Source organism: Lissotriton helveticus, chromosome 6, assembly GCF_964261635.1.
Source record: "Lissotriton helveticus chromosome 6, aLisHel1.1, whole genome shotgun sequence".
In the NCBI taxonomy this organism is placed as follows: Eukaryota; Metazoa; Chordata; class Amphibia; order Caudata; family Salamandridae; genus Lissotriton; species Lissotriton helveticus.
In genome coordinates, this window is record NC_136067.1 from 243,214,542 (window position 1) to 243,236,655 (window position 22,114).

Consider the following 22,114-nt stretch of genomic DNA (forward strand, 5'->3'; position numbering starts at 1 on the left):
AAAGGCGGCTACACCTTTGAAGCCAGCCTTTTGGGGCTAACACCCAAGTGGCCTCCTGCAGGAGGGACCTTTCATCCCTCATTGTCTACCGTCCTGAGAGTTGTTGGCACGTCTCTTCAGGAGGGCAGAAAGCTGTCTTGTGGAGCAGGGTCCATATGCGCCCAGGAAAGCACATGAGTTTTAAAGGCAACAAAGTGGCAGCTTTGCTAAAGCTGCACACTGCAATAAATTACATTAATTTTGACTTGAGGTATAAGTTGAGTTTAATGTAATGAGCTGTTTGATACCTTAGAGCGCCTTCTTTGGTTGCACCCTTCTTGAGTTAACACAGCTGTAGTGTCAGCGTGTAACCCGGTATTGCCAACTGGGCGACCAAGTCTTTCCAAATTAATACAACAGTTTTGTGGGTTTTACTGTCCGGACATGCCCTGTCTGTGTCGTATGTTGCACCCTTTCTTCAGGGGCTTAGTAGACCTGCCAGAGAGGTGAATTTACACTCACATGTCCAGGGGAAGTGGTTGCTTGCCATTGTTTCAATGGCAAAGTTGGGCTAGCAGTGCACAACATCTCTACCAGGCTGCAGTAGCCTTGTTTTACTCGGAGGGCCCTTCTGGGTGGCACAATTAGTGCTCTAAGTCCTGGGGTACCCTTCTAACTTACATACCCTGGGTACCAGGGTGTCATATACTTGAAACTTACAGGTAAGCTGTCCATTTCTAATTGGATACAGCCAATTCGACAGACATTTTAGGGTCAGGGTACTGGCACTGAGGTCTGGTTAGCAGGTCTCAGTGCACTCTCAGAGTTTAAAAACTATCGTCAATAGTTGAGAAACTAGGTGGTGACAATCCATAAAAAGCATTTTCTTACACATTTCTTTTAGTATTTCCATTGATATTTCGTTTTTATCATTGGAGTCACTTTCAATGTTACTAGAGGCTTGCTGCACATCCTTTGAAAGTTTTTTGTTGTTGCTTTATTTAAAATCTTCAATCCCTTCTTTTCTCTGCTATTTCTTATCTGTTTTAATTGCCAAAATGAGCAACCATGAGCACAGTTATATTTCTTTTGTTTTCATATATCTTTTCCAATTCAGCTAGCATCAATATTTCTTCATTTGACCATAGTTTTGATAGTTTGCTGCTTGCAAGAGCAGTAGGGTCTAGCATCATTTTGTGCTTCTGGGTGTGCATGTCCTGCATGTTACAACATTCCAATTGTTGTTTCGAATCTGAGGTCAAAAAAGCTACAAAGGATTTGCATCTCTTTTTTCTTCATTTTACCTTTGCATTTTGCATAGTGGCATGCACTGTTGTGGAATGTTGCTTCTTTGTCAAATTTCGAGCAATATATTTTTAAGCAAAACACGTTGTGTTTATTGGAGATATGTGTTCTAAGTTCTTTGAAGGTTCCCATTGTGTCTCCATACACATCACTGTTCTATTTTTCATTTGAGTTCCTCATTGACCTCATACACACCTGGCAGTTTTTCAAATCTTAATGCAATTGTGTCACTCTTGGTCTTTAGGGTACACATTCAATATCTTGAGGTCTAATGTTTCCTCATTGTCCATTAATACAGAGGGTGGACAGAGAAATACAGTGTGATTGATTTATTGTTATTCACCTTGATGTTACATGTAGGTGTAGAGTTGACAAAATTGGTAAGGAGGTTACTGATTTGTTGAAAAGACAGCACCTCCTTTTACCTTCTTAGTGGGGTTTTTAATTTCTGGGAACTACCCCGTTTGGAACTGGGATTGTAAGATTTGCTATTTCTCACTATCCTGCTCACAGCCATTATAGAACCTTGTTTGACCTTTCACTATAGTCTTCTCCTCAAAGAGTATAGTGGTATAGAGATAGTTACCAGCAGGACCACTTGGAGGTAAAGGCCACTACGACTGAGCAGAGGTTAAGCAAATCATAGTTACTCTTTCGGTTTACCGGCACTTAATTGAATTTCTTCACCTTGGCATTCAGAGCACTGGAAAGACACCACATTGTGTCAACACACACCTTCGTCCTTCGCGTAGCTTTGTTTTAGTTACATAGTTGGATTTCTCTGGTCTGCACCAGTTCAAAGTCAGCTGCTAGGCACCAGCCGAGGCAGAACATCTATCCTCACCCCAGGGAGGGGCAGGTGGAGAGGCTCCCACCACAGCTGGGGGATCCACAGGAAGGGCCCAGCTCACATCCAGAGTCACCACTGTCCTAGAGGGCAACATCACATCCAGCCACGGCATGCACCCGGCCCGACCAACCCAGACCTTAGAGTCTATCCTTATCCATAAGTTACGGATTTGACTTGTCAACTTCCCTTATCTACTTTTTTCCAACATGCCAGAGGTTGGTCCCTTTGGAGACTGGCTGTGGGTGGTGTTGTGTGAGATTTACATAATCGTCCTTGGATTTTCAAGAACCAGCAAGAGCTCACTGGGCACCACCAGAACTACAATGTTTTTCTAGGCTTGGGCTCCTCTCTCAGAGTAATCCCATTCCAGAGAAACTTGCCCTTCCCAAATAAAAAATAAAAAACATCTTCCCCTGGGATTTTTGTGTTACTGCACTGGACACTGCTAAGGCGCCCTTCACCAGCACTCTGGGTTTGGGGATCTTAACCTGGCTCCCTTTCTATTAACTAGGGTTAAATGACGCCATCACCAATCCCTTATGAATGGCACTTGCCCATCTCTTAGGACTGATAGACCCATGTTCAACTGCTGTTCACACGGAACCCTTCCCCACTTCAGCCTTCAAAGTTTCTGTTGGAATATTTGCTAATACCAGCAAAATCTGCATCTGCAGCAGGTCCACCTGGGTCCTCGCCTCAGGCTTCCATGCGTACTGCAGCAGCCCGCCTACTCATTGTGGCCTGGCCCCCATGACTCTCAATGCCAGCAATGGCTGGGTATGTGCCCGACGCTCCAGTGCCATCCATTTTCAGGGCCGGTTAGTTCAGCAGGTGAGTTGTTACACACTTCTTAGTGGATTCCAACTTCCATGGCCACTGTCCTGCTGTCTATATCAACCAATACTTTTTCAGGAGTCTGCTGAACATGGGCATCGGTTACCCTGATTTGGTTTATTCCGCTGCTCACTAGGCACTCTCATTCAATGCCCCCTCCATGCCAACAAGCCGAGCTTCTTACTTATTAAATGTTTGAGAATAGCTTGAGATCGTTTAGGCCTCAAGACATCTAATCATTCATTTTATCAGATAAAACTGGGGGTTGCGGGAGCCAGCTGTCCTGAGGGAAACTTTGGAGGGAACCAGCTACTAGATGGTTTGATTAGCCTTTCATCCCTATACCCAGGTCGGTTGATCAATTTGTGCCTCAGGGCCATTCCAGACTCCCAACAGAGTTTCCTCTGGCTTCGCCCTTCCCAGGCATAGTTCTTTATCTTTCTGTTCCTATCACAAATGCTCATGCTCCATTTCCCTGACAGAGCGGGCCCTCCCAATTCGCAGGGACAGGTTACACTCCTTGCTCTGTGTCTTAAGACAGGTCAGGTGAGTGTCCAACAACGCCCCTGGCCTCTGACGCCCAGTGTGGGCCACCTCACCTGGCGGCACAACACAGTCAGAGCACATTGTGCACAATGTGCCCCAGTCAAAAGTCCGGTTGGGGGTAGGGGACCTGTCCTCTATTTCTGCCCTGGAACATCTCAAGAGGGGCCGGGACAATTTGTGGGGCTACAACACATTCCACCAGAGCATAGATCCTCCTGCCACAGAGGAGTTGACATAGATTCTACTGAGTTCTTGCAATTGGCGGAAAATGCATGTTGTGCTGCGATTTAGCACGGTAGCATGAATACCTACTCCAAAAACTAATTTGAGTTGATTTTGGTTGGGAATCTACTTGGGAAGCAGCCCTCTGACAGCATTATAAAATTGTGATGGAAGGCTTCCCAGTGAATGAAAATCATGTTAGGGGTGCCAATCTTACAAGCGCTGGATCCTTGCATTGTTCTTGCTTCATCATGAGCAAAAGAATGATGGGTTAGTTTTCTGCTCTGAATGATTACCAGTGGTTAGACACATTGCAAGCATTCCTCTCATCACCTTTTGTGTGTTTTGTGTACTTGAGTTCCCATGCTCACTGTGTCACTGGAGCCAAGCTGTACCAGGCTAATGAGCCCATAACTAGGGCACAACCGGTCCTTGGATGCTTGTGTTCCAGTTCATGGAGGACCTGGCCTCGGTTCCCATGAGGAGTAGGGTCAAAAATTGTTCTTATTTATTTTAGCATTTGTAGAGCGCACCGCAACCGTGAGACATAGGGAGAAGAAGCTGAAATGGAGGATTACATGGCTGGGACAGAAAATCGTACTAAGGGAGAGGAGCCATGTTTTGACTCTCTTACGGAACAACATTAGGTTCTGTATTCTCCTAATTTCCAGAGGGAGAAAGTTCCAAAGGCGGGCAGCTGCAATACCGGAAGCTCTTCCCCCCAAGGTTGCTTTCTTTATCCAGGGAAGGTGAGGTGGCATAGTGAGCAAAAAAATATTAGTTTGGCATTCCACTCCGACCAATCGCCAGTGGTTAGACAAATTGCAAGCATTCCACCCATCACCTTTTGTGTTTTTTATGCACCACCCTAAATGGCATAGGTATGCCCAGACAAGGTTTCCATACTGATTGTGTCACTGGAACCAAGTTGTACCCAGTAGACGAGCCCGTAACAAGGGTGAAATGGGTCCTGGATTGCTTGTGTTCCAGTTCAGGGAGGACCTGGCTTAGGAGCTGGGGCTGAACTGTTCCCTTGAGTAGCAGGGTGAAGAGTGTTTTGCTGGGTGCAATCTGAGGTGGCATTGTCAGCAAAAAAACAATGGGGTGGGATGCAACACCGGACAAATGCCAGTGTTTAAACAAATTGCAAGCATTCCTCCCATCACCTTTTATTTGTTTCGTTTACCCTGGGTAGCACGTTTAAAAAGGGCAGTTTTTGCTGATATTGAATGCAAAGATCATGCTGCTTGTATCTTTATGACTGATTTCAGACAATCTGAAAAAAGTGGGTTTCGAGCCCATCGATCTATGCTGTTTGATTACTTGGTCCTGGGTCTGTCATTCATTCAATAGCTTTGCCCAGACGTGTGTCCCAGGCTCACTGTGTCACTAAAACCAAACTGTACATGTCTGATGAAACCATAACTAGGGCGAAACCGGTCCCCTGTTGCTTGTGTCCCGGTTCAGGGATACCCTGGCACCTGTTCCCATTAGGTACAGGGTCAAGACTGATTTGCATATGCTGGTTCCAAACTGAGGTGGCATGGTGAGGAAAAGAACAACGGGTTGCGATGCTGCCCTGAGCGATTGACAGTGGTTAGATAAATTGCAAACATTTCTCTAATCACCTTTTGTGTGTTTCATCTAACCAAGGAAACCTCCAGTTCGTTTTGATTACAATAAGATTAATCATGTAAAAGAGATGCATGCCGGTTACAATAGTTGAAAATGACATCTGAATGTGTTTTGCTGTATTTCTGTTTGAGAAAATACTTACTGTATTTGTTGTTTTCATGTAGCAGTAAAGAGGCCAGGATGACGCTTCAGAGCACTGATAAAAACAAAATTACGTGATAGCAGACCTTATATTCCCTTTCTTACATTTTAATGTGCCTCAGACATCAACTTGGTGAGTTTAAAATATAAATGATAAAAAAAGGGTGGAGAATCTCCCAAAACATGTTATTTGTTTCTATTTGAAGGGTCGCAACTAAAAGTAATTCACGTTGCTTACTAAAGTCAAAATAAGATGCTGAATAAGATCAACAATCTGCATTTTGTAAAACAAACAATAAATATGATTTCCTGCTACGGTCCTCCACATGATCTTTTCAGTCCAGTTCATTTCTATGAAACGTTATCTTAGAAATACAATTTTGGGGGGGCGTGGCTTCGGCGCCGAGCAAGATGGCTGCCTAGTACGGGACCTCTCCGCCGCCGGGACAAGTCTTCTTTAAAGTGACGGCTGCTTCTCTTCTCCCGTTGTTGGAAAATTACGGAAACGGCAACCGGAATTCTTCCTGCACATTTCACGCTGTTTCTTGTGCTACGGTGAGCCCGCGCTGCAGTTCTATCACTGCAACCCGTTTTCTCCTCAGACTCAGAAAACGGAGCTCCGCCATTTTCGGCGCTCTGCCTGCCGCGCTGTCTGTTGAGGTGTCGATACACAGGACTCCTCTCAGGTTTGGTGCATTTATTTCTTATGTCGGTTGACATAAATCCTGAGACTTTTTGAAGTTCCTTCAACATTTTGCCTCTGTGTATGGAATCTCCTTGCAACTTCAAAATGCAGCATAATGGCCTCTGTCATGGACCTTGCCAGGTTACATATTGTTTCTTATGATGGCAGACGCCCCTCTTCAGTTACCCTGTGAATGCATATCACACTGTTTCACCACTGCAACGTTGGGACCAACTATTATTTTTCCTATGAAGCAGTCTATCGCCATTTGGCGCTTCTTCCTCCACATGGCTTTCTGCGTCCTCTTCATACTGCCTTCATTTGTATTTACATGCTGTTGAGCCCTTTCATATACTGTGTTTGCGTCACGCTATCTACAGGACACCACTTCCTTCCGAATTGACCTGTTTCTTTGTAAATCTCATTCACTGCAGCACAGGACTTTCTCTATTTCTCAAGCCTATTTTTGATTTCTCTTGCTTGCTGCCTTGCATGTCTCGCTGGTTGATGTGGATGGTCACTGCCTTTTCCTGCTATTTTTGACGCCATTTGACTTTCTGACCTCCTGAGGGCGTTTTTCACTTTTTACTCCTCACACCTGGAATCTTCTCAAAGTGCGACGCTTCCTATGTGGCTTTGTGGTCCTTCTCACTTATCAGTGGCTTCAGTGTTGTCCTCTCCTCAGGTAGACGCATTTCATTGCTTACTTCATACAATCTTCTGGACCTTCTCTCCATCGTGTTCATATGGTCAGTCTTCGTAAGCCGAAGTTTCTCTTTGTTCCTTCCAATTCTTCTTTGTCATCATCTTTAGACCCACTGTCTATTCCAGACTCACTACCGAAAATGGCTGGTTCGGCGCCTCATCGATCCTCAGTCGCTCAGTCTGTCTCCACTAAATCCTCACCGCCTACAACCTCTTCCAAACGCCTCAAGCAAGACTCTCCTACCCCGGACAAGCCTCTATCATCATCTTCCACAGACCAGATTCTGGAAGAAATACGCGCATTGCGGCCATTTATCGAAGAGACAAGTAAAGATATGCAACTTTTGAAGGAGAAATGGTCAGTCATGGATACCCGCATCACTTTAGTTGAACAACAGACTCCTGAGATCCAGGCTAATTCACAACGCATCTCCTCATTAGAGAAAACCGTTCTCTCTCTCCAGCAACACACTGAGGACTTAGAAAATCGAAATAGGAGGAACAACCTTCGTATTTACGGCTTACCAGAAACTTTGGAGGGTGATGACCCGGTGACTTTCTTTGCGACATTCCTTCCTAAGCTTTTAGATATGTTGCCGTCTACCACTCTCAGTATTCAAAGAGCCCATAGACTTGGATCTCGTTCGGCCACTTCTGCAAAACCACGTGGAGTTATTATTCTCTTCCTGAAATTCACAGATTTGCTTGCTGTCCTCTCAGCTGCCAGAGCCAAGCGTCAAGTCTCCTGGTTGGGTCAACGTGTTTTCCTTTCTCAGGATGTCTCTAATGCCACTGCAGCACGACGGAAGGAATTTCTCTCTCTTCGTCCCTCTTTGCGTTCCCTTGGAGCACGATATGGCCTGTTTCACCCATGCATTTTTAGGGTCACACATCAAAATAAGACTTGGTCCTTTCAAGATCCCGGAGAATTGAAGAACTTTATTCTTCTACAAAATGGTAGCAGCATGGATACCTCCGCTCCTTCTCCAAATGGCTGATCTGATTGAATCTCTCTTGTTGTCATATAGTTAATGTCATGCATTCCATCTTTGCTGTTTTTCTCATTTCTCTTTTATGCCTTCATTGAGATTGTTGTTGCCTTTTATCTAATATTGATGGCTTTTATTTTCTTATGTATTCACTTATGCAATACCACTTTGGTGTTGTTTTGATTGTATTTTTCTTGTCCTGATGTAGCCTCTAATTAATCTCTTCCCTTCCACAGATTTGTTGTTACTGTCTCAAGTACCCTGTGCTTCCCCCTTCTGTGGCTCTTTGATGTCCCGGTTCGGTCTGGTTGGTTTCCTGTTCCCTGGCTGGTTCATCTTGTTGAGTGTCGCCATCCCCTCTTCTCCCTTTCGTATTTCCCCTTCAGGTATGTTGTTTACAGTCATCCTTTTGGATTTGTGCTGTCTTTTCTATCTATCTTCTTTCCCTTGTTTCTCTTCCTCTTCCTTTCCTTTTCTACTTCTTCTTCCTATTCTTTTTATTCAATATCTTTTTTCTTCTTTTTTCCTCCTCTTCTCTTCATGCTTAACTTTGTTCATATTTGCTGTTTATCTTTCATATATTGTATTTAACATGTTTATCCAGTTTGTAATTTAGAGTTGTTTTTTGGAATGTGAAAGGCTTTAATAATCCCATCAAACGGCAGAGAGTACTCTCTCATTTATCTACTTATAACCCTGACATTGTCCTTCTTCAAGAAACCCATCTTAATGATTTGGAATCTCTCAAGTTGAAGAGGAGTTGGGTGGGTTCTGTTTTATCTTCTCCGTCGACTCATAAGAAGAATGGGGTTGCTATTTTAATTCATAGGAAACTCAAATGTAAAATTATATCAGAAGAAAAAGATGCAGATGGTCGTTGGGTTTTAGCTAAACTGCTTATTAATGGAATACCCCTCACTGTATTTAATGTCTATGGTCCCACTGCCCCTGATCCCTGTTTTTGGCCGATGATAACTAGCAAATGTATTCAGTACCAAGATAATTCTTTCCTTCTAGGAGGTGACTGCAACCAAGTAGTTGATCCCTTTTTGGATCGCAAATCCTCTGCCCGGTTTGTTCCAAATAAACCTCATAAACAGTTTTTGGACACCATTTCACAAGCTCATCTTTCTGACTCTTGGAGACTTTCTCATCCGGACACACTAGATTTTTCTTTTTTCTCTCCCCCCCATGCATCTTTTTCTCGTATTGACTATATTTTTCTCTCATCTTCCTTAACTCAACACCTTCTGTCCTCCTCTATTGAACCTATTGTTATTTCAGATCATGCCCCTGTTGTTACAACTTTTGATTTGCTCCCTCCTCCTCCTAAATCTTCTCGCTGGCGCTTCAATTCGTCCTTGTTACTTGACCCTCATTTTTCCTCTTCCTTCCGCTCTTTCATTGATGAATTTTTTCAACTCAATTCAGATCCTCACATCTCCCCTCATATCCTTTGGGATTCATTTAAGGCCACAGCGCGGGGTTTCATTATTGACTTTGTTTCGCATAAAAAGAAACACTATCTTCAAAAACGGAAGGTTGCCTTAGCCCATATTAAGACTTTGGAACATCAATTTTATACCTCTTCTCCTAATCACATGTCCTCCGAACTTCTTCAAGCTAAACTTGCATTTAATAAAATCACCACTGACTCTGCCGCCTCCATCCTTCTCCGTAGTAGTGCACGTTACTATGGGGGACGTAATAAATCGGGCAAACTCCTGGCAAACTATCTCAAATCTCGCAAGGAGCGTACTTTTATTGAATCCATCTATTCCCCTACTAATACTCTCCTCCACACGGACAAAGACATTCTTAATCAATTCTATGCTTTTTATGAATCCTTGTATACCCCGGAATCTCCTCCTTCACCGGATCTTCTTCAGTCCTATTTTGATAACCTACCCAAACCCAACACTTCTCACCTCCATTTTTCGGACATTGAATCAGACCTTTCCCTACATGAACTTTCCACTGCTTTATCTTCTCTTACCAAAGGTAAAACACCGGGCCCTGATGGTTTTCCAGTTGAATTTTATTTACACTTTTCTGATCTCCTGTTACCTAAGCTTTTAGTCCTTTTCCAATCATTTTGCTCTTCTGGTATTGCGCAAGGTTCTTTTCAGGATGCTACTATTTGCCTTATCCCCAAGGAGGGCCGTGACCCTAAATTTTGTAAAAATTACCGCCCAATTTCATTAGTTAATGTGGACTATAAACTTTTTGCCAAACTGCTTGCCCTTCGCCTTAATCCCTTCATGCCGCATCTCGTTGGAAAAGAACAATGCGGCTTTGTTAAAGGCCGCATCACATCGGATAATTCTAGACTTCTTCTTAATGTTTTAAATAAGGCCTCCTCCCTTTCTATTCCCCTAGCTGCTATTTCGGTGGACGCTGAAAAAGCCTTTGACCGAGTAGACTGGTCCTTTTTGCATGCTTCCCTGAAGTGGCACGGTTTTGGTCCTAAGTTTATCTCTTTTATTTCTTTGATATATTCTATGCCCAAAGCTTCAGTCCTTGTTAATGGCCAACTTACCTCCCCTTTTACACTTCAGCGTGGAGTTCGTCAGGGCTGCCCTCTCTCCCCTCTATTGTTTGTGTTACCTCTTGAACCCTTTCTTTCTTCTATTCGCAATAACCCCTCCATATCGGGTTTTCCGTACAGAGAGCAACAGCTCAAACTTTCGGCATATGCTGATGATATTCTTTTATTTATTTCCAATCCAGTAGTCTCTGTTCCCTCTTTACTGTCTGAATTTGACAAGTTTTCTCTTGTTTCGGGTTACAAAATCAATTCTGACAAAACTGAAATTCTCCCTTTAACTAAATTTTGTCTTCCGCATTTCTTCTCCTCCACAGGTTTCGCATGGAATAATACTAAAATAAAGTATCTCGGTGTTCTATTTTCTAATTCCATCTCTTCATCCGTTAAATTGAATATGTCTGCTGTCCTCTCTAGAATGGAACATCTTTTTACCTCATGGAATCCACTATTCCTTTCCTGGTGGGGTCGCCTTGATTCTATCAAAATGATGATTGCCCCTATTCTGATTTATTTGCTTTCTATGCTTCCCGTTCATATTCCTTCTATCTACTTCAATCGCATTGACTCTCTTTTATCCAAATTTCTTTGGAAGGGGAAAAAGGCCTGAGTATCCTTGTCCGTCCTTCGCAAAGGGAAATCTAATGGGGGTGTCAACTTTCCTGACTTCCGTCTATACCATAAATCCTTTTCTCTCCGTCAAGCGTCCTCATGGTTATTGAATGAGTTCTCTCCTCTTTCCCCTCTTTGGTTGCATATTGAACGTTCTTTATTATCACCTTTTGCTTTTCAGGAGGTGATTAGGTTTACTTCTAAATCTCCTCATACTGACCCTCCATTATTTAAACACACCTCTTCTCTCTTGAAGCCCTTAATATCTCCGTTGACTATTTCCCGAGACTTCTTTCTTCTCTCGCCCATTTGGTATAACTCGCTTATATTATTAAAAAATAGACCTCTTGCTTGGTCATCTTGGCGTTCCAAGGGTATTATTTGGGTTCATCAACTCTTTGATGGTTCTTCCCCATGCCCCTTTCCCCAATTTCAGACGCAATTTTCTTGTCCTCGATCTTTTTCCCAGAAATATTTTATGTTGATGGAAATCATACTGGATCGCTACTACTCTCTCCCACCTGCTGATTCCCCTCTTTCCCCTTCCCCTCTTCTTACCATTTTGGCCACTATGCCTAAGGCCTCTCTTATATATCGTTTCTTCTCTGCTCCCAACCCACTACGTTCCAAAACTAAAGTAGAACTTTCATGGGAGAAGGACCTTGGTTGTTCGTGGTCTATTTACACGTGGGATCACTTATGGTCCAGAACCTTGAAGACTTCTCGCTCTGCCTCCCTCACCCAATCTCTCTTTTTCCTTTATCACAGACTTTATCTCTCCCCCCTATCTCTCTCTCGTTTCCTCCCTTCTTCTACTTCTCATTGTTGGACTTGTAATATGCTTGATGCTGACCTTCTTCATCTTATCTTTTTCTGTCCCTCTGTGGTAACTTTCTGGAAACAGGTTTGGTCTTTCCTTACACGCATTTTCACACTCTCTATTCCCTACTCCAATACACTCATGTTTTTGGGGAGCATCTCTGAGTCTCTCCACCTTCCGCCACACTCCCGAGGTCTTTTTGACCTCATGATTGCTTTAGCATTCCAACATATTGCATCTAATTGGAAATCCCTCACCAAACTTTCCATTCGTTGTTGGTGGAACTTATTATGTAACTTCCATAGACTTGATGTTGCTTTCGCCTCCTCCTGCAAGCCTCCTCGCAATGTTGAACTGTATTGGCTACCCTTTACCTTATATTTAGATCAATCTGCCAAACGAACTTATACTCCCCTCTCCTCAGAGAACTTTAAACCCCTTTGAATAATTTGTACTCTCGCTTTTAGCAGCGTTTTTTGACTTTCACAGTTTACGTTCTATTATACTGTTTTTCTAGATATTATGCATTCCTTCATGTTATTATATGCCTTCTTTCTATGCCGTTATAATTTATATGAGCATTATTTACACTTGTATTGTCACTATTTCCCCATCCTCCCTGTCCTCCCCTCCCTCCTGCATCCCCCCCTTAAAATGTAGAAAATGCTTTTATTATTTTTTAAGGTTCATCAGTAGTTGCATACCTTTCTTTGTATGTTTCCATATTTTTGATTCTCATGTGCTACGGTTGTTCCATTTTTGTCATATCATTATATTCTTAATAAAGCTTTCCAACATAAAAAAGAAATACAATTTTGATGTCTGCAGAAAGGTCCCTCGGAACTATGAAAGGCTGAAAGGTATGCAGTAGCTAGATGACTGAAAGGAGATATAGGTATGGTGATGTTCTTTGTTTTGGTAGTCCACTGAGTAACTAATGAAGGTGTCTGCCACACAGCTGTGGTGGAGCCGGTAGTCCAGACTGCTAAGATATGGTAATTTAAAAGAGCGTTAATTTTTGCACGTTTCTTGGCAAAGCATTCTTTGTAATATATTAAGTTAATTATTTTTATGGTGTGGTGTGTGCAATCCTAAGGGTGATGTGCACACAAGGACCCATGAGCTCCGGGGTCTGTCCTGCCTCTACTGATTATATAAAACCAAACACAGTCACACAACTTTCAGATGGAAATCTGCGAACCACATAAAATGGCAGCTTCATTAAGAAAGCGCTTTGGCGCCTAGTTCTGCCAAATGGTACTACGCAATTGCCGATAGTGGTAACTGTAGTTTACTTTATATTTAAGGGTTCCTATCATATCTTCTATACTGGGTTAGTTTCCTTAATAAATCCCGCTACCAATACACACGCACACACACACACAGTTATCCCACACAACCACCTCCCTGCTTTTTACATGTATATCTGTGATGTGGGCAGCATTCAAAGTACCCGACCTTGGCTAGAAAACGCTAACATCGACTGCTGCTGTCTCTCCAGTTTGTATAAAAAATATAAAAACTGACATCAGGTAACAATTGCCAATAATAAACATCTTTCCATCATTTGTATGTATAATATTAAGAACTCTGTAGGATGTAATTTTTTTGTTTTCCCTCAATGAAATGTAGAGTGAGTTGTGGAATTTTCTATGGTGTATACTTAGAAGCAGCTAAGACTGAACCGAACGATACGAAATCTAATAATTGTGTCACATGATATTTTTACGACTGAAGTTACTGTGCTAAATTATTAACGTGTCGCCTGCAGTTTTATTGGTAAATTATTGATATTAAAGGCAGGATTGTCCCTGTCTCATCATGGTTTGTTTAATCTAGATTCAACCAGACACCACACAAAATACTTCTGTGTCCAACACCGCGTGTTTGATATGTTGCCACTAATACACTAATGTTCTCTCTAATGATCTAGTTAGTAAGCTGCCCAAACTGTATTCTGCGGTCCTAAATTCAAATTCTGGCCCAGCTCTTGACTACAAATTGCGTTATTCTGGGCAAGGCTCTGTGGCAAAAAATATGATTCTGTGTAAAATATAATTTAATTGTAAACATGTGAAATGTAATATCCTTGTGAAATTTAAAATGAGTTAATACCCAAGTAATGTACGAAAACTCTATTCATATGCAGCTATATTTGCAGTTTATAAATAACAAAATATTACACTATTGTAAATACTAAAAATAAACGAATATGTCCCTTCCCTATCCAAAGACTCACTGTCTTTTAGAAACACAAAACAAGTATAAATTCTAGTACAATCATTTTTACATATTGATGAGACATAAGGCATTCCACCCTTATAGGGTCCTGATTTCCGGTTACTACTGGAACAGAATACATCAAGTAACCTGCACCCCAACTCACCTAGAGGTAAAGTAATATAGCACAACAAGTAAAGTTGCTGTCCTGTGTTGCGTGAAAGGGAGACAGCAGACCAGTAGTATATCTACTAGGATGTGTTGCTGTTCTGTCACTCTCTGCGCCGGTGCTCTGTTGACTGCAATGCGCCAATGAAGGCCCCCTTGCTCCATAATGTAAGTGTGTCTGCATTGTGGGGGTGTCTACATTGTGGGAAGTCTATGTTCTATGCTGAAAGTGGTCACTTGTAGTATAAAAACTGTGCTTAAAGGCATTTCCCACTTTGAATATGTGATGTATGCAAGATACATGCAAAGTGGGAAAAAATCAGGAGAAATGAAAACATTTCTCCTCATTATGCCTGCCTCGAAGAGGTGCAGGCTTTTGTCACAAATCACTGTCCACAATTCTTTGTAGATACAGTGTTGCATCAAAACCCATGGTTGGCTGCATGGGAGTGCCCCTGCACCGCCTATGGAACTTCCCGTAGAAGCAAAGTAACTTAAAGCAGTGCATTGTGCATTTTTGTGTTACAACCCAACACAATTCATGATGTACGTAGGATTGTATATCCCATAACAGCACTTTGCATTGGGTGTGCATTAAAAAAGTAATACAAACCAGACACAAAGGGGCTAATTATGATGGCGGGCGGATTGCCAGCCATCGTAACCTCATTTACCCCAGCCATATTATAATGGCGGGTGTATCGCAGCGGACGCAAAGTGCGTTTACCGCTTTCCCCCCCGTCCGCAATCGTTCCAATTTCCGGCCAGATGGACTTGGGCCACAACATGGTGGCGGTGCCTTGCAGGCACCGCCATCCATATTAGGATGCTGGGATGTAAAGGCCTTTCCATGGCGGCATTTCTGCCTTGGAAAGGCTGGCAGGGATTTGCTATAGGGGCCCGTTGCGGGCCCCCAGGGGGGTGAGGGGTGGGGTTTGCACTTGGGTACCCCCCTTCATTTTCATGCACAAGGTGGCAGGCACTGTGCGGTGCCTGCCACGTTGTGCATGGAAATGCACAACATGGCAATTTGGCATTGCAGCGGAGCCACAATGTTAAACTGCAGAATGCGACCGCCAGGGTAGCGGTCACATCCTACTTCGCGAGGTGAGACCGCCGCATGTCTGGCAGCTGTTCTCAACACCGTGGGGATGGCGGGTGGACTAAAGTCCGCCTGCTATCCTAATCACTCCCAAAGTGTTTGTAAATCAATGCTCTGCTCTAAAAACATCTTACTTGCTCAATGATGTTAAAGTTCATTAGGAAAATAGGCCAATTGACTTGTCTGCAATATTCAAGTTTAAGTATCTGAGTTTTGCAGTTGCCATGCTTTGAGATAGAGCAGGCCCATACAGTCTCAGGTCAGGGACATCACAGAGGAGTAACCTAGCGTAATATATCCAGTGATTCCCAAACTTCCTGTGGCGAGAGATTGAATGCATGGTAACTGGAGCCTTTGAGGTGGCCCAATTCTCCCTCACAGTTTCTTGAGGCCAACTAGCGAGTGGCAGAAATTACTTTTTGTTCTTAGGGTAGCAATGGTTGCACCAAGGGCCCCTAGTGCCCAAGGAATAGAACAATGAGGGTGGGTAAACTTTCTCCCTCTACAAGGGGTCTTTGCAACAATCAAAATGCAACTATTCTCCGCACTCTTACGCGTCTCAACGTATTAATGAAGTCTTCCATGGCATGAACTGCTAAGGGCCTAGTCACAAAAGCGTTTTTGAGTACAAGTAGTAGATCTCCAGTGGTACTACTTGCCATACTCACAAATGATATTTAAAAATCTCTACCTCAATTATTTCTTCTGTGTAGAGATCTCTACAATGAGTGTGAATATCTCTGCACTCTGCAGGCTCCATTTATATAGTAAATGTTGATGGGACAAGCGTAAATGTTTGGAAAATGGGGACTATTTTCTGAGATTTATGGAAATTAAGGAGAGGGTTAGAAAGGGACATCCTAGAAGTAAAACACACCCACAAATGAATGAAGACAAGTGCAATTTGCAAAAGTTATATATCTACTACTGTAGCACTAGCGAAAAAACAGGCTCAGATCAACTTCAGCTAAGCCTTGCAGTGTTACAGACACCACACATGCCAAACACTGGTATTGCAAAATACTCCCTAAGAAATCAGAAGAGGCAAAGAATGCAAAATATAAGATGAACACTGCCATCACATAGGGAAATATACATATATATATATATATATATATATATATATATATATATATATATGTATCTATAAGCGCGCCCCGGTACGCGCACCGGGGAACGCACCCGGCGCGTAACGCGAGTTCGCGAGCGGAAAGCTGATTGGCTCTCGGGTGTCTGTCAACATTCCAAACAGTCCGGAGCGGCCGTCATCTTGTGTCTCGGTAGGATCGAGACACAAGAGGTGGCAAAAACAAAGGGGGAAATGACTAAAAGGGGGTAGGGTAGACCCCCCCTGACCCCCTAGGTTTGATGTGGGGGCCATAAAAGGGCCCCGCGGGGCAAAAAAAAAAAATTAGATTTTCGCGGGGGGAGCGCCCGGTACGTGCACCGGAGAGCGTACCGGGGAGCGTACCATGGGGAAAACCCAGTGAAACAGTAAAATAATAATTTAAGCCACTGCTCTTTTCTTACCCTTCCACACCCCCGTTCCTTTACTACATTTTCTTCGCATATCCACATTCCCCATGTTCACTCTCCTTCTCCTCACTCTCCTTCCCCACACTCACCTTCTTTCAGTCCCCCTAGTTCACTTCCCTTCTCCTCTCATCCCTTTCTGTGCTTTCTCACTCATTTTCTTCTCGTTTATCAATGCACTCCACTTCACTTACTCTTTTTCAGGCTGGATGTTGGGAATCTGTTCTTGTGATTGCTCCCTCCCTGATGCAGTTTGTCCTCCGGTTGAAGTAGAGACCCCATCACTGGGAGCCTCTCGTGCCAGAGCCCTGACACTCTCCCGGGCAAAGTTCTGGGGGTGCCTCCTCTTGACATGTCGAATCATCGTCGAGTTTCCAAATGAATACTTCTTTCTGGGGTCACCCCGTGACAGGACAGTTTTACAAATCCTGCACTCCACCTTTGGAGCATTTACTTTTTTCTGATCAGGTGGAATGGAAAAAAACTTCCATATGAAGTGTTTTTTTATTTTCGGCTGAGGAACCTCTTCATCCAGAAATCCCGCTCGGCGGCGCTTACGTTGCGCGATCGTATGCGCTCGGGCGCTTCCGGGTGCGCTTACGCCATGCGTCATAAGACGCATCACGCGACTACGCGATACGTCACGATGATGTTTTCGTTCGCGGCAATGGCGCTAACGGGACGCTCACCGGTACGCGCACGGGGCGCGCCATAACACTGCGCTTACCGGTGCGTTCACCGGTACACGCACCGGGAGCGCACCAAGACAAAAAAAAAAAAAAGGGAAAAATATACATAACAAAAAATAGTATGATATAAATATACAATATAGGATTTATTATAAAAAATATTATATTTCATAGCTATAGAAATTAGCTATTAAAAAACCTATGAAATTCACTGAAAAAAACATAGGTTTGAGGCCCTATATATAGTTAGGAATTAGCATTTACAAAACCTATGAAATTCACTGAAAAAACCATAGGTTTCACACCAGTTATAGTTAGGAATTAGCATTTAAAAAACCTATGAAATTCACTGAAAAAAACATAGGTTTCACACCAGTTATAGTTAGCTGGAAATTTTACCAGCTTTTACTGAGTGATGTCACTGACCATGTCATGAGTGATGTAATATGTGACGTCATCAGCAGTGCATTGCACGCGCAAGTTATAGTGAGTCCAACTAACTATAACGTGGGAATTTCAATGGTTTTATGCGAGTAAAATTTCCAGCTAACTATAACTGGTGTGAAACCTATGGTTTTTTCAGTGAATATATATATATATATATATATATCCTACTGGCAGTCGCCAGTAGGTAGTTATAGTTAAAACCTAGTTTCCATAGGAAATCCGCAACATTCTATTTGGAATAACTTTGGCGCCGGTGAACGAGTCTTCGCCAATTTCTCCAAGAAAATGGCCTGCTCCGCTCCTTCCCTGAAAGTTTGGGGGTGATTCATGAAGCGGGGGCCGAGAAAAAAAAGGGGGGTCCCAAAATGTGTTTTGCCCATGCAATTTTCCATAGGACCTTTAGCCAGGGCTACAGCCCGAACGGCTGAACGGAATTACACCAAAACTGTGTGATTTTTTTTAAATTAGCCCTCGGGGGACCAAATCCCCGGGGCATATTTTATAAAAAGTGTGGGGGAGGCCCAATCCCCCCCACACTGACCCGGGGACCGCCATCCCCAGGGCAAATACATTAATGATGGGGGCCTCTAAGGCCTCCGAGCCCCGGGGACCGCCACCCCCCGGGGCTTCGTTTTAAATAAAAAAAACTGTCTGGTGGGGGGGCTCAAGCCCCCCACACGCACCAGGGACCGCCACCTCCCTGGGGCACTTATATTCAAATAGGGGGGGACCACCATCCCCCGGTGCTTCGTACATGTTGGGAGGGCGGCCCTCCTGGAGCCCTTGATGGCCCTGGGGACCGCCACCCCCCAGCGCCGGCTCCTGCTGTGTCCCGGGGTGCCCACCCCCGGGACACTGCTGTTTGCTATAGTAGGGCGGGAGCTTCGCGGCTCCCACTCTACCACAGCAAACTGCTTTGATTTTTAAAAGAGAAAGGAGGAAAGCTGCTCTCGCTTTCAAAAATCAAAGCCGATTGCTTTTCTGTACGGGGAGCAGCATGTGAGCTGCTCCCCATACAGAAAAGCAATGCTGGCTCCTAAGGCAGGGACCGTGGGGAGCTTGGGACCCCCCCCACAGCCCCCAACGAGTAGGGCCAGGCCCCGGGGGATGGGGTCCCCCGGGGCCAGAAGTGGCCCGGGAGGGGGGCCTCGCGCCCCCCCTCCCAAAATAAAAAATAATAATAAAAAAAAAGGCCAGCCTCGGGGGATGGGGTCCCAGGGGGCCTTAAGGAGGGCACAGGAGGGGGCTATGCAGCCCCCCTCCACAAATATGGAGGGCGCGTTTGCAGAGTGGTGCCTTAATGTTTTTTTGGGGGGGATCGGCAGGGTACGCTTACCCGACGCGTATCCTGGAATTTTTTAAAAATAAATAAAAAAATGTTGGGCCTTGGGCGTCCTTGTGGGACCCCCTGAGCAGGCCTAGGGGGTCAGTTACCTCCAGTATGCACCAGGGGGCTGCCTTGCAGAGACGTGTAAAGAGGCCATGCCTCTTTTCACAACACTCTGCAACACAGCTCCGTGGCGCTTACTGGAGGTACCTGGTGTGCTACTTGGGCCCCCAGGGACCCCCAGTATTCAAAGGGAATTACTTCCCCCTCTGCAAACGCGCCAGGGGGTGCGCTTGCAGAGTGGTGCAGGGAGGGGGCGGGGCTTGAGATGAGGATTGCACCACTCTGCAAACGCGCCCCCTGGCGCGTTTGCACATGGGGAACTAATTCTCCTTGAATACTGGGGGCCCCCGGGGGCCAACTAGCCCACCAGGAACCTCCAGTATGCTCCAGGGGGCTGCGTTGCAGAGAGGTGTAAAAAGGGGCGTGGCCTCTTTACACTTCTCTTCAAGGCAGCCCCCTGGCGCATACTGGAGGTTACTGATCCCCTAGCTAGGCCTGCTCAGGGGGTCCCACAAGGACCCCCAAGGCACCCCCCCAATTTTTCTTTTTTTTAAAGAAAAATTCTAGGATACGCGTAGGGTATGTGTACCCTGCCGATCCAAAAAAAAACACATTAAGGCACCACTCTGCTAACGCGCCCCCCCCGGCGCGTTTGCAGAGGGTGAAATAATTCCCCTTGAATACTGGGGGTCCCTGAGGGCCAAGTAGCCCACCAGGAACCTCCAGTATGCGCCAGGGGGCTGCCTTGCAGAGAGGTGTAAAAAGGGGCGTGGTCTTTTTACACCTCTCTGCAATGCAGCCCCCGGTACATTACTCGCAAATACATGTATTCACTAAGATATACTTAATAAGTCAGTTATACAATGAAATTTACAAAAAAAATATCCATTTAGACACTTATTTACCCATTTATTCTTCCATCGACCTTTGGATACATATATAAAAATATTATTTTTTTCAGAAAGACACACATTAAGTGGATGATGTCATCAGTGATGTCATCAGTGATGTCACTGACCATGTGATGAGTGATGTAATATGTGACGTCATCAGCAGTGCATTGCGGGCGCGCGAGTTATAGTTAGCTGAACTAGCTACAACGGGGGAATTTCAATGGTTTTGTATGAGAGAAATGTCCAGCTAACTATAACATGGGTGAAACCTATGTTTTTTTCAGTGAATTTCTAAGGTTTAAATGCTAATTCCTAACTATAACGTGCCTGAAACCTATGGTTTTTTCAGTGAATATATATATGCACTGGAAAACTAAACACCCACTTCCTTTACAAAGAAATGGAAAGTTTGCATCTCTGCAACCTCTCTAATTTTTCACCTAAGTCATCTTCCACTCAATCAACACAACAACCACAAATACACACACCTACTTGCTACCATTCTTGCCTGAGCTTATCAATTATTCTTCTTTAATTCAAATTCAAAGTGCAGGCCCTTTATTCGGCCTTTCTGGTAACTACTACCCTTGAATAGCAGTGGGTACTTTGCACACTTCCATCCTTTCTTTTCTACCACACACTGCGGCAGGTTTACAAGCCCCTTGCACCACTTTTGCATCATTTTTCCCACGACCTTGTAAATCTGCCCAACTGTGTGTACTTTATGCACTAGCTTTTTTTCCTTAGATGTGGTACTATTTTCTCTTGCTCCCACTGCGGAATCCAACACCCTATCTAAGTAATGACCTGGAAATCCAAAGATCCACTTCACTGACAATGCAGTGGGTAGTTTGCGTCTCTCCAACCTTTATTATGTTTCACGTTTTTCATCTTCCACTCAATCTACACATCATCCACACATACACACATCTAATTGCTGCATTCCTTAGCTGTGTTTATCAACTATTCTTCTATTTTATATTCATATTCAAAGTGCAAGCCCTTTATCGAGCCTTTTTGTTGTAACTACTGTTCCAGGAATGCTGCCATTACACAGAACTGTGCATAAAGACTTAGGACCTCAGTGAATTATTAAAATTATTAAAAAATATTCCATGTGTCGCTACTAAGGCCATAATCCCGCTGCCAGAACAGAGCACGTCATGAACCACTAAGGGGCTCATCAGCTGGTCATAATCCGCATTGGGAGACACCGTACTGCAGAGACACAAATCCAGGGCACAGTCGAAATCACAGCTCAGGCAATGGAACACAGGTTGAACGCATGTGAAAAAGGAAAATCGAAATGATAATCCATAAGCTGCACTCAATGTAGCCAAAGGCAGTGCTCCGTAATAACTAATCATTCGATTGCGAAGCAGCAACAGCCGGGACATATTATCGTCTGCTGCAGGATGTGCATCCATATTTATGTAAACAAATTAATAAAAGCACACCGGCAACTAATGCGAGTATTAAGCGCAATCCACCAAAGATGCTGGAAAAAATCGAATGAAAAAATCCCAAAAAGACACCAAATATACTTTCTACAGAAGTCACAAGGCCACTGCTTCTAACTTTAAAAAAGTAAGGTAACCCCGTAGTCAAGGACACATTAAAGATACTCTAAATTAACTCTCTAAAATTCAAGAGCACGTCTGTATTTAATAAATCATGCACTTCTGTGCGGGTGTTTGCTACATGAAGGACAAATGTTTCTGTACCAGATATAAGTGTGACCTCTTTTTGAGACAATAGCGCTCTTATACGACTCATTTGGTTAACTCTGCTTTCAAGGTCGAAA

At 43.9% G+C, this 22,114-nt stretch overlaps 1 pseudogene; it reads right to left on the minus strand.

Annotated features, from left to right (window-relative positions):
* Positions 1 to 2,341: 2,341 nt before the first annotated feature.
* Positions 2,342 to 3,493, minus strand: LOC144765669 (28S ribosomal RNA; annotated as a pseudogene).
* Between the last annotated feature and the right edge of the window lie 18,621 nt (positions 3,494 to 22,114).